Source organism: Triticum aestivum, chromosome 5D (genome assembly GCF_018294505.1).
Source record: "Triticum aestivum cultivar Chinese Spring chromosome 5D, IWGSC CS RefSeq v2.1, whole genome shotgun sequence".
In the NCBI taxonomy this organism is placed as follows: Eukaryota; Viridiplantae; Streptophyta; class Magnoliopsida; order Poales; family Poaceae; genus Triticum; species Triticum aestivum.
In genome coordinates this window covers 402,442,860-402,453,606 of record NC_057808.1, presented here as the reverse complement: position 1 = coordinate 402,453,606, position 10,747 = coordinate 402,442,860, and positions in this window count along the sequence as shown.

Sequence of the window (10,747 nt, the reverse complement as noted above, 5' to 3'; positions counted from 1 at the left end):
GATGGTTCTAGAACCTTCCCAAAACCGTGTGTTAAAAAACATACTGCACCCAATATGTGTCTTCAAAGAATGTTCATAAATTTTCAAAAGAAAAAGTCAATTTTACTACCCTGAATAAAGTGGGTGGTTTACTTTACCCCCTGATCTATTTTTCGGATTCTTTTACCCCCCAAACAAACCCAAACCGGACAAAACACCCCCTGGCTGTTTTTTCTCCACCCGCTGCTAATGTGGCACTAGTCAACGGCGTTTTTGACCTGGGTGGGCCCCCCTTGTCAGATGGTGCTGGGATAGAGCTGCCGCTGCACCCGTCGGTGAGCAGAGCAGGGCCAGGCGGGGGTGGCAAGAGGTTATGGCGCGCGGGGTCGAGGCTGTGGTGGCAACCACCGGCTGTGGGGTACTGGGGCGGGCTCGCGCGGCGGCGCGATGGCGTGACCGTCGGGGTCGGCAGGAGGCGGTGGCGCGCCGACGAGCAGAGCAGGGTGATGTCTACTACACAACCTTCTTCTTGTAGACGTTGTTGGGCCTCCAAGTGCAGAGGTTTGTAGGAGAGTAGCAAATTTCCCTCAAGTGGATGAAATAATGTTTATCAATCCGTGGGAGGTATAGGATGAAGATGGTCTCTCTCAAACAACCCTGCAACCAAATAACAAAGAGTCTCTTGTGTTCCCAACACACCCAATACAATGATAAATTGTATAGGTGCACTAGTTCGGCGAAGAGATGGTGATACAAGTGCAATATGGATGATAGATATGAGTATTTGTAATCTGAAAATATAAAAACAGCAAGGTAACTAATGATAAAAGTGAGCACAAACGGTATTGCAATGCGTTGAAACAAGGCCTAGGGTTCATACTTTCACTAGTGCAAGTTCTCTCAACAATAATAACATAATTGGATCATATAACTATCCCTCAACATCCAACAAAGAGTCACTCCAAAGTCACTAATAGCGGAGAACAAACGAAGAGATTATTGTAGGGTACGAAACCACCTCAAAGTTATTCTTTCAGATCGATCTATTCAAGAGTCCGTAGTAAAATAGCACGAATCTATTCTTTCCGTTCGATCTATCCTAGAGTTCGTACTAGAATAACACCTTAAGATACAAATCAACCAAAACCCTAATGTCACCTGGATACTCCAATGTCACCTCAAGTATCCGTGGGTATGATTATACGATATGCATCACACAATCTCAGATTCATCTATTCAACCAACACATAGAACTTCAAAGAGTGTCCCAAAGTTTCTACCGGAGAGTCAAGACGAAAACGTGTGCCAACCCCTATGCATAGGTTCACGAGGTCACGGAACCCGCAAGTTGATCACCAAAACATACATCAAGTGAATCACGTGATATCCCATTGTCACCACAGATAAGCACATGCAAGACATACATCAAGTGTTCTCAAATCCTTAAAGACTCAATCCGATAAGATAACTTCAAGGGGAAAACTCAATCCATTACAAGAGATTAGAGGGGGAGAAACATCATAAGATCCAACTATAATAGCAAAGCTCGTGATACATCAAGATCGTACCACCTCAAGAACACGAGAGAGAGATCAAACACATAGCTACTGGTACATACCCTCAGCCCCGAGGGTGAACTACTCCCTCCTCGTCATGGAGAGCGCCAGGATAATGAAGATGGCCACCGGTGAGGGATTCCCCCTCCGGCAGGGTGCCGCAATAGGGTCCCGATTGAGTTTTGGTGGCTACAGAGGCTTGCGGCGGCGGAACTCCCGATCTATTCTGTTCCCCGAAGGTTTTAAGGTATATGGGAATATATAGGCGAAAGAAGTCGGTAAGGGGAGCCACGAGGGGCCCATGAGGGTGGAGGGCGCGCCCAGGGGGTGGGCGCGCCCCCCTGCCTCGTGCTCTCCTCGTTGATCTCCTGACGTGCACTCCAAGTCTCCCGTATTGCATTCTTTCCAAAAATAACTTTTCCGAAGGTTTCATTCCATTTGGACTCCGTTTGATATTCCTTTTCTGCGAAACACTGAAACAAGGGAAAAAACAGAAACTGGCACTGGGCTCTGGGTCTATAGGTTAGTCCCAAAATTAAGATAAAAGTGCATAGTAAAGCCCATTAAACATCCAAAGCAGATAATATAATAGCATGGAACAATCAAAAAGTATAGATACGTTGGAGATGTATCAGCATCCCCAAGCTTAATTCATGCTCGTCCTCGAGTAGGTAAATGATAAAAACAGAATTTTTGATGTGGAATGCTTCTTAGCATAATTTTTTTTATGTAACTCTCTTAATTGTGGTATGAATATTCAGATCCGAAAGATTCAAGATAAAAGTTTAATATTGACATAAAAGTAATAATACTTCAAGCATACTAATTAAGCAGTTATGTCTTCTCAAAATAACATGGCCAAAGAAAGTTCATCCCTACAAAATCATATAGTTTGGTCATGCTCCATTTTCGTCACACAAGAATGTTCTCATCATGCACAACCCCGATGACAAGTCAAGCAATTATTTCATACTTTAGTAATCTCAAACTTTTTTCAACTTTCACGCAATACATGAGCGTGAGCCATGGATATAGCACTATGGGTGGAATAGAATATAATGAGGGGGGTTATGTGGAGAAGATAAAAAGGAGAAAGTCTCACATCGACGCGGCTAATCAATGGGATAGGGAGATGCCCATCAATTGATGTCAATGCAAGGAGTAGGGATTGCCATGCAACGGATGCACTAGAGCTATAAATGTATGAAAGCTCAACAAAAGAAACTAAGTGGGTGTGCATCCAACTTGCTTGCTCACGAAGACCTAGGGCACTTGAGGAGGCCCATTGTTGGAATATACAAGCCAAGTTCTATAATGAAAAATTCCCACTAGTATATGAAATTTACAAAACAAGAGACTCTCTATCATAAAGATCATGGTGCTACTTTGAAGCACAAGTGTGGAAAAAGGATAGTAGCATTGCCCCTTTTATTTTCTTTATTTTCTTTTTTTTGGGCCTTCCTTTTTTTGGCCTTTCTCTTTTTTTTGGGACAATGCTCTATTAATGATGATCATCACACTTCTATTTATTTACAACTCAATGATTACAACTCGATACTAGAACAAGATATGACTCTATATGAATGCCTCCGGCGGTGTACCGGGATGGGCAATGAATCAAGAGTGACATGTATGATAATTATGCGTGGTGGCTTTGCCACAAATACGATGTCAACTACATGATCATGCAAGGCAATATGACAATGATGAAGTGTGTCATAATAAACGGAACGGTGGAAAGTTGCATGGCAATATATCTCGGAATGGCTATGGAAATGCCATAATAGGTAGGTATGGTGGCTGTTTTGAGGAAGATATAAGGAGGTTTATGTGTGATAGAGCGTATCATATCACAGGGTTTGGATGCACCGGCAAAGTTTGCACCAACTCTCAAGGTGAGAAAGGGCAATGCACGGTACCGAAGAGGCTAGCAATGATGGAAGGGTGAGAGTGCGTATGATCCATGGACTCAACATTAGTCATAAAGAACTCACATACTTATTGCAAAAATCTACAAGTCATCAAAAACCAAGCACTACGCGCATGCTCCTGGGGGGATAGATTGGTAGGAAAAGACCATCGCTCGTCCCCGACCGCCACTCATAAGGAGGACAATCAAAGAACACCTCATGTTTCAAATTTGTTGCATAACGTTTACCATACGTGCATGCTACGGGACTTGCAAACTTCAACACAAGTATTTATCAATTTCACAATTACTCAACTAGCACAACTTTAATATCACTACCTCCATATCTCAAAACAATCATCAAGCATCAAACTTCTCTTAGTATTCAACACACTCATGAGAAAGTTTTACTAGTCTTGAATACCTAACATATTAGGATTAATTTCCCAATTTAAGAAAATTACCATGCTGTTTAAGACTCTCAAAATAATATAAGTGAAGCATGGGAGTTCAATAATTTCTACAAAATAAATCCACCGCCGTGCTCTAAAAGATATAAGTGAAGCACTAGAGCAATAACAAACTACTCCGAAAGATATAAGTGAAGATCAATGAGTAGTCGAATAATTATGTAACTATGTGAAGATTCTCTAACATTTAAGAATTTCAGATCTTGGTATTTTATTCAAACAGCAAGCAAAACAAAAGAAAATAAAATGACGCTCCAAGCAAAACACATATCATGTGGTGAATAAAAATATAGCTCCAAGTAAAGTTACCGATGAACGAAGACGAAAGAGGGGATGCCATCCGGGGCATCCCCAAGCTTAGGCTTTTGGTTGTCCTTGAATATTACCTTGGGGTGCCTTGGGCATCCCCAAGCTTAGGCTCTTGCCACTCCTTATTCCGTAGTCCATCGAATCTTTACCCAAAACTTGAAAACTTCACAACACAAAACTTAACAGAAAATCTCGTGAGCTCCGTTAGCGAAAGAAAACAAAACACCACTTCAAGGTACTGTAATGAAATCATTCTTTATTTTTATTGGTTTTAAATCTACTGTATTCCAACTTCTTTATGGTTTATAAACTATTTTACTAGCCATAGATTCATCAAAATAAGCAAACAACACACAAAAAACAGAATCTGTCAAAAACAGAACAGTCTGTAGTAATCTGTAACTAACGCAAACTTCTGGAACTCCAAAACTTCAGCCAAAATAGGACGACCTAGACAATTTGTTTATTGATCAGAAGCAATTGGAATCAATATTTTATCACGTTCTGGTGATTTTTAACAATTATTTTCGTGAACAGAAAGTTTCTGCAATTTTCAGCAAGATCAAATAACTGTCATCCAAGAAGATCCTATAGGTCTTACTTGGCACAAACATTAATTAAAACACAAAACCACATCTAACCAGAGGCTAGATGATTTATTCATTACTAAACAGGAGCAAAAATCAAGGAACAAAAATAAAATTGGGTTGCCTCCCAACAAGCGCTATCGTTTAACGCCCCTAGCTAGGCATGATGATTTCAATGATGCTCACATAAAAGATAAGAACTGAAACATAAAGAGAGCATCATGAACAATATGACTAGCACATTTAAGCCTAACCCACTTCCTATGCATAGGGATTTTATGAGCAAACAACTTATGGGAACAATAATCATCTAGCATAGGAAGGCAAAACAAGCATAACTTCAAAATTTTAAGCACATAGAGAGGAAACTTGATATTATTGCAATTCCTACAAGCAAATGTTCCTCCCTCATAATAATTTTCAGTAGCATCGTGAATGAATTCAACAATATAACTATCACCTATAGCATTCTTTTCATGATCTACAAGCATAGAAAATTTACTACTCTCCACATAAGCAAAATTCTTCTCATTCGGAATAGTGAGAGTATCATAAAAAACCCGAATACTATAAATTGTTTCCACATTAAAAGAGTAATGTTCAGGAAAAGGGTAATCATAATCATGAGAAGTTTTATAAATATAATCATCACTACTTTTTATAGCATAAGTATCATCATAATAATCATCATAAGTAGCAACTTTGTTCTCATAATCAATTGGAACCTCTTCCGAAATAGTGGATTCATCACTAAATAAAGTCATGACCTCTCCAAATCCACTTTCATAAATATTATAAGATTCAACACCCTCCAAAATAGTGGGATCATTACTTCCTAAAGTTGACACTCTTCCAAACCCACTTTCATCAATATAATCATCATAAGTAGGAGGTATGCTATCATCATTATAAATTTGCATATCAAAACTTGGGAGGCCAAAAATATCATCATTGAACGTAGCATCCCCAAGCTTGGGACAAACATTAATTTCAGAAAATATATTCTCAAAAACATCATCTTCATCAAACATAGCATCCGCAAGCTTGAGCCTTTTCATATCATAAGCATAATCACTCTCATCATTAATAGTATGGATAGCACCAATAGTATATCAATTATCATCATCACAATGAGTAGTAGGAGCAACATCATTTGGGAGGGATACCTTTTTACCTTTGCTTCTCCGTTTTTTTTCTTTTTCTTCTTCACATCATGTGCGGGTTTATCCCTCTTTTTTGAGCTCCTTATTGATGAGATTGGTTGAATAGAAAGCTCCTCCTCGTTACCTGATTCATCATAAAAAATAATAGGAGGATATTGGGAAGTCCCTTCCCTTTCATTAGTATTCTCTTCATCCTCCATTTGTTTTCTTTTCTTTATGTAATTGGCAATATAAGGATTTTCAATGCAATTCACCGCACAATACATATAAATTTCCTCTAGATCAAAATTAAGAAGTTCATCACGGGCAAATACTGGAAGATAGTTAGTTATACGTTTCATTTCTTCATAGCCCATAAGAAAACTAAGTTCATTATGATGTGCAAGGGAAATCAAGTCATCACAATTTTTGGAAACGATTAGATCATGAAACAATTTGCATCGGATAGTTAAATGACCACTTTCATTGCAAAGTTCATAAGTACGACCAAGAAAATTTAAATTTTCAGCACAAACATCTAGCCTTTCTTGCAACCATTTAGTTTCTAAGTACTTATGCTTCTTACAAAATCTATCTTCCCTTTTTGGTATGTATTTGCAAATTCTATGCACTCCACAAAAATCGACATGCTTATAAGAGATATTTTCATCATGACTAGTGCAATCATCATTAGTACAATGGATATTCAAGGAGTTCATACTAACAACATTGCAATCATGCTCATCATTCAAAGATTTAGTGCCAAACATTTTAATGCATTCTTCTTCTAACACTTTGGCACAATTTTCCTTTCCATCATACTCACGAAAGATATTAAAAATATGAAGCATATGAGGCAAACTCAATTCCATTTTTTTTGTAGTTTTCTTTTATAGACTAAACTAGTGATAAAACAAGAAACTAAAAGATTCGATTGCAAGATCTAAAGATATACCTTCAAGCACTCACCTCCCCGGCAACGGCGCCAGAAAAGAGCTTAGTTGACAGGGTGTGAGTGCCGCTTACCTAGCCTCCCCGGCAATGGCGCCAGAAAAGAGCTTGATGTCTACTACACAACCTTCTTCTTGTAGACGTTGTTGGGCCTCCAAGTGCAGAGGTTTGTAGGACAGTAGCAAATTTCCCTCAAGTGGATGACCTATGGTTTATCAATCCGTGGGAGGCGTAGGATGAAGATGGTCTCTCTCAAACAACCCTGCAACCAAATAACAAAGAGTCTCTTGTGTCCCCAACACACCCAATACAATGGTAAATTGTATAGGTGCACTAGTTTGCCGAAGAGATGGTGATACAAGTGCAATATGGATGATAGATATGAGTATTTGTAATCTGAAAATATAAAAACAGCAAGGTAACTAATGATAAAAGTGAGCACAAACGGTATTGCAATGCGTTGAAACAAGGCCTAGGGTTCATACTTTCACTAGTGCAAGTTCTCTCAACAATAATAACATAATTGGATCATATAACTATCCCTCAACATGCAACAAAGAGTCACTCCAAAGTCACTAATAGCGGAGAACAAACGAAGAGATTATTGTAGGGTACGAAACCACCTCAAAGTTATTCTTTCAGATCGATCTATTCAAGAGTCCGTAGTAAAATAGCACGAAGCTATTCTTTCCGTTCGATCTATCCTAGAGTTCGTACTAGAATAACACCTTAAGATACAAATTAACCAAAACCCTAATGTCACCTAGATACTCCAATGTCACCTCAAGTATCCGTGGGTATGATTATACGATATGCATCACAAAATCTCAGATTCATCTATTCAACCAACACATAGAACTTCAAAAAGTGTCCCAAAGTTTCTACCGGAGAGTCAAGACGAAAACGTGTGCCAACTCCTATGCATAAGTTCACGAGGTCACGGAACCCGCAAGTTGATCACCAAAACATACATCAAGTGAATCACGTGATATCCCATTGTCACCACAGATAAGCACATGCAAGACATACATCAAGTGTTCTCACATCCTTAAAGACTCAATCCGATAAGATAACTTCAAAGGGAAAACTCAATCCATTACAAGAGATTAGAGGGGGAGAAACATCATAAGATCCAACTATAATAGCAAAGCTCGCGATACATCAAGATCGTACCACCTCAAGAACACGAGAGAGAGAGAGAGAGAGAGAGATCAAACACATAGCTACTGGTACATACCCTCAGCCCCGAGGGTGAGCTACTCCCTCCTCGTCATGGAGAGCGCCGGGATGATGAAGATGGCCACCGGTGAGGGATCCCCCCTCCGGCAGGGTGCCGGAACAGGGTCCCGATTGGGTTTTGGTGGCTACAGAGGCTTGCAGCGGCGGAACTCCCGATCTATTCTGTTCCCCGAAGGTTTTAGGGTATATGGGAATATATAGGCGAAAAAAGTCGGTAAGGGGAGCCACGAGTGGTCCACGAGGGTGGAGGGCGCGCCCAGGGGGGTGGGCGCGCCCCCCTGCCTCGTGCTCTCCTCGTTGATCTCCTGACGTGCACTCCAAGTCTCCCGTATTGCATTCTTTCCAAAAATAACTTTCCGAAGGTTTCATTCCGTTTGGACTCCGTTTGATGTTCCTTTTCTGCGAAACACTGAAACAAGAAAAAAAACAAAAACTGGCACTGGGCTCTGGGTCAATAGGTTAGTCCCAAAAGTAATATAAAAGTGCATAGTAAAGCCCATTAAACATCCAAAGCAGATAATATAATAGCATGGAACAATAAAAAATTATAGATACGTTGGAGACGTATCACAGGGCCAGGCAGGGTTGGTAGGAGGCGGTGACGCACGGGGTCGAGGCGGTGGTGGCAACCACCGGCGGTAGGGTACTGGGGGCGGGCTCGCGCGGCGGCGCGATGGCGTGCCCGGCGGGGTCGGCAGGAGGCGGTGGCGCGCCGACGAGCAGAGTAGGGCCAGGCGGGGTTGGCAGGAGGCGGTGGCGCACGGGGTCGAGGCGGTGGTGGCCACCACCGGCGGTGGGTACTCGGGGCGGGCTCGCGTTGCGGCGGGATGGCGGGGGTCGGCGAAGCGGCGGCGATGCGGGGGCGGGGCGAGCTGCAACGGCGCGGGACGGGGCTCCTCTGGCAGGACGCGACATGATGGCGGGGAGAGGGCGACGGCTCCTGGGCGACGCGGTGAGGCAGGTGGGGCGGGTGGCTCGGGCCCGGATCGGCCCAAGGCGAGCTCCTTCGGGCGGCGACGGATCTAACCTGGAGAGAGAGAGAGAAACCTGACAAGGGGCCCCACCTAGGTCAAAACCGCCGTTGACTAGTGCCACATCAGCAGCGGGTGGGGAAAAACCAGCCGGGGGGGTGTTTTGTCCGGTTTGAGTTTGTTTGGGGGAGTAAAAGAAGCCGAAAAACAGATCGGGGGTAAAGTGAACTACCCACTTTATTCAGAGTAGTAAAATAGACTTTTTTTTCTTTTGAAAAGATTGCTTCCAATTTTTTTAATATGATTGCTGATTCAAAAAATATTCGTCAATTCAAAAAATGTTCATTGAAAACGAGAAGTGTTTTGGAATTTCAAAAGTTGTTCCGAATTTCCAAAAATGTTCGCCTATGCAAAAAAAAAACTTGTTCACAAGTTCCAAAACAAATGTTTGCAATTTCAAAAAATGGTCTAGGGCCCTCCACAGACTCCTGCATTTGCAAAACGCACAAAGGCAGAAAACTCGGTGACTCGGAACTGCAGTGCCGGTAGGTATGGAATCTATCCATCGAAACTGAGACGTAGGCCCCCTTTATTTGGGCTACAGATTCCTGATAATCACTTTGCTATGGATTCCTGAGAATCAGCTGTGGCTCTGGATTCCTGAGAATCAGAATCTGACTGTTTGTTTACCCTGTTGTCTGTCAGCTTTAGGAGTTGTGGGTGTTGTGAAATGTCAGTAACGCCCTCGACTGCTGACTATAATGTTTATATGCGGATTAAAGCACACGTTATCTGTTTTGACTTGATAAAGTGAGAACTAGCACACGTTATCATAGTCTTACATACGTGCACGTATCATCCAAAATATGTATTAACCATCAGTGCCGGTAGTATACGCGACAGTCCCCGCTAGCTTCTGAACAAGGCCCGTGGACGCAGATGCGCGCAAACAATTGAAGCGCGCGGACGATGATTGTCTCTTGTCTGCATTCCCGTCGGTCTGAACGTCCTAATCTGTTCGTACAGGCCGGTCGGTGGTGTCCAAATGTAAGCACAGTTAGTCATCGCCACAATGCAGAGGAAATCCGTTATTGTAGTTAGATCATGTGATAAACAGAGCGGAGGCAGTGAACTGTACTTGAAGATGCACAAGGCAGCGAGCCCATTCGTTGTGAAATGCACGTGTGTACGGAATCTGCCTTGGTCCTACTCCTTGGATGGATGCCGCAGGCGCACAAACAATTGATCAAGCCCCAGTGGACGACAACGATGATGATGATGATTGAGTGCATTTCGCAATTGGTCCGATGGATCTACTCGCACCGGCCGGCCGGTGGCGAGCAAGGGCAGCCATGTGATGCGAGAAGAAGTCAGTCAAATGCTAATTAAATTTCTTAATCTTATTAGGCCTTGAAGAAAATTGGCGATAACACACACGCTAGTTTGTTTGTTAAAATTATTATTGTTGCAGCTAGCTAACATGTGTGCTTGTCTGGTCTGGCGCGAGCGACGGTGCCGTCCGAAGCCTATTTTGGAACCGGGCTAGCCCCCTTTCCATTCCTTGCATAGCGGAAATGCAGAGCGTCTTACCAGCAGCAGCAAATGGGGAGGGGAAAGGGGAGTGGCGGGTTGCA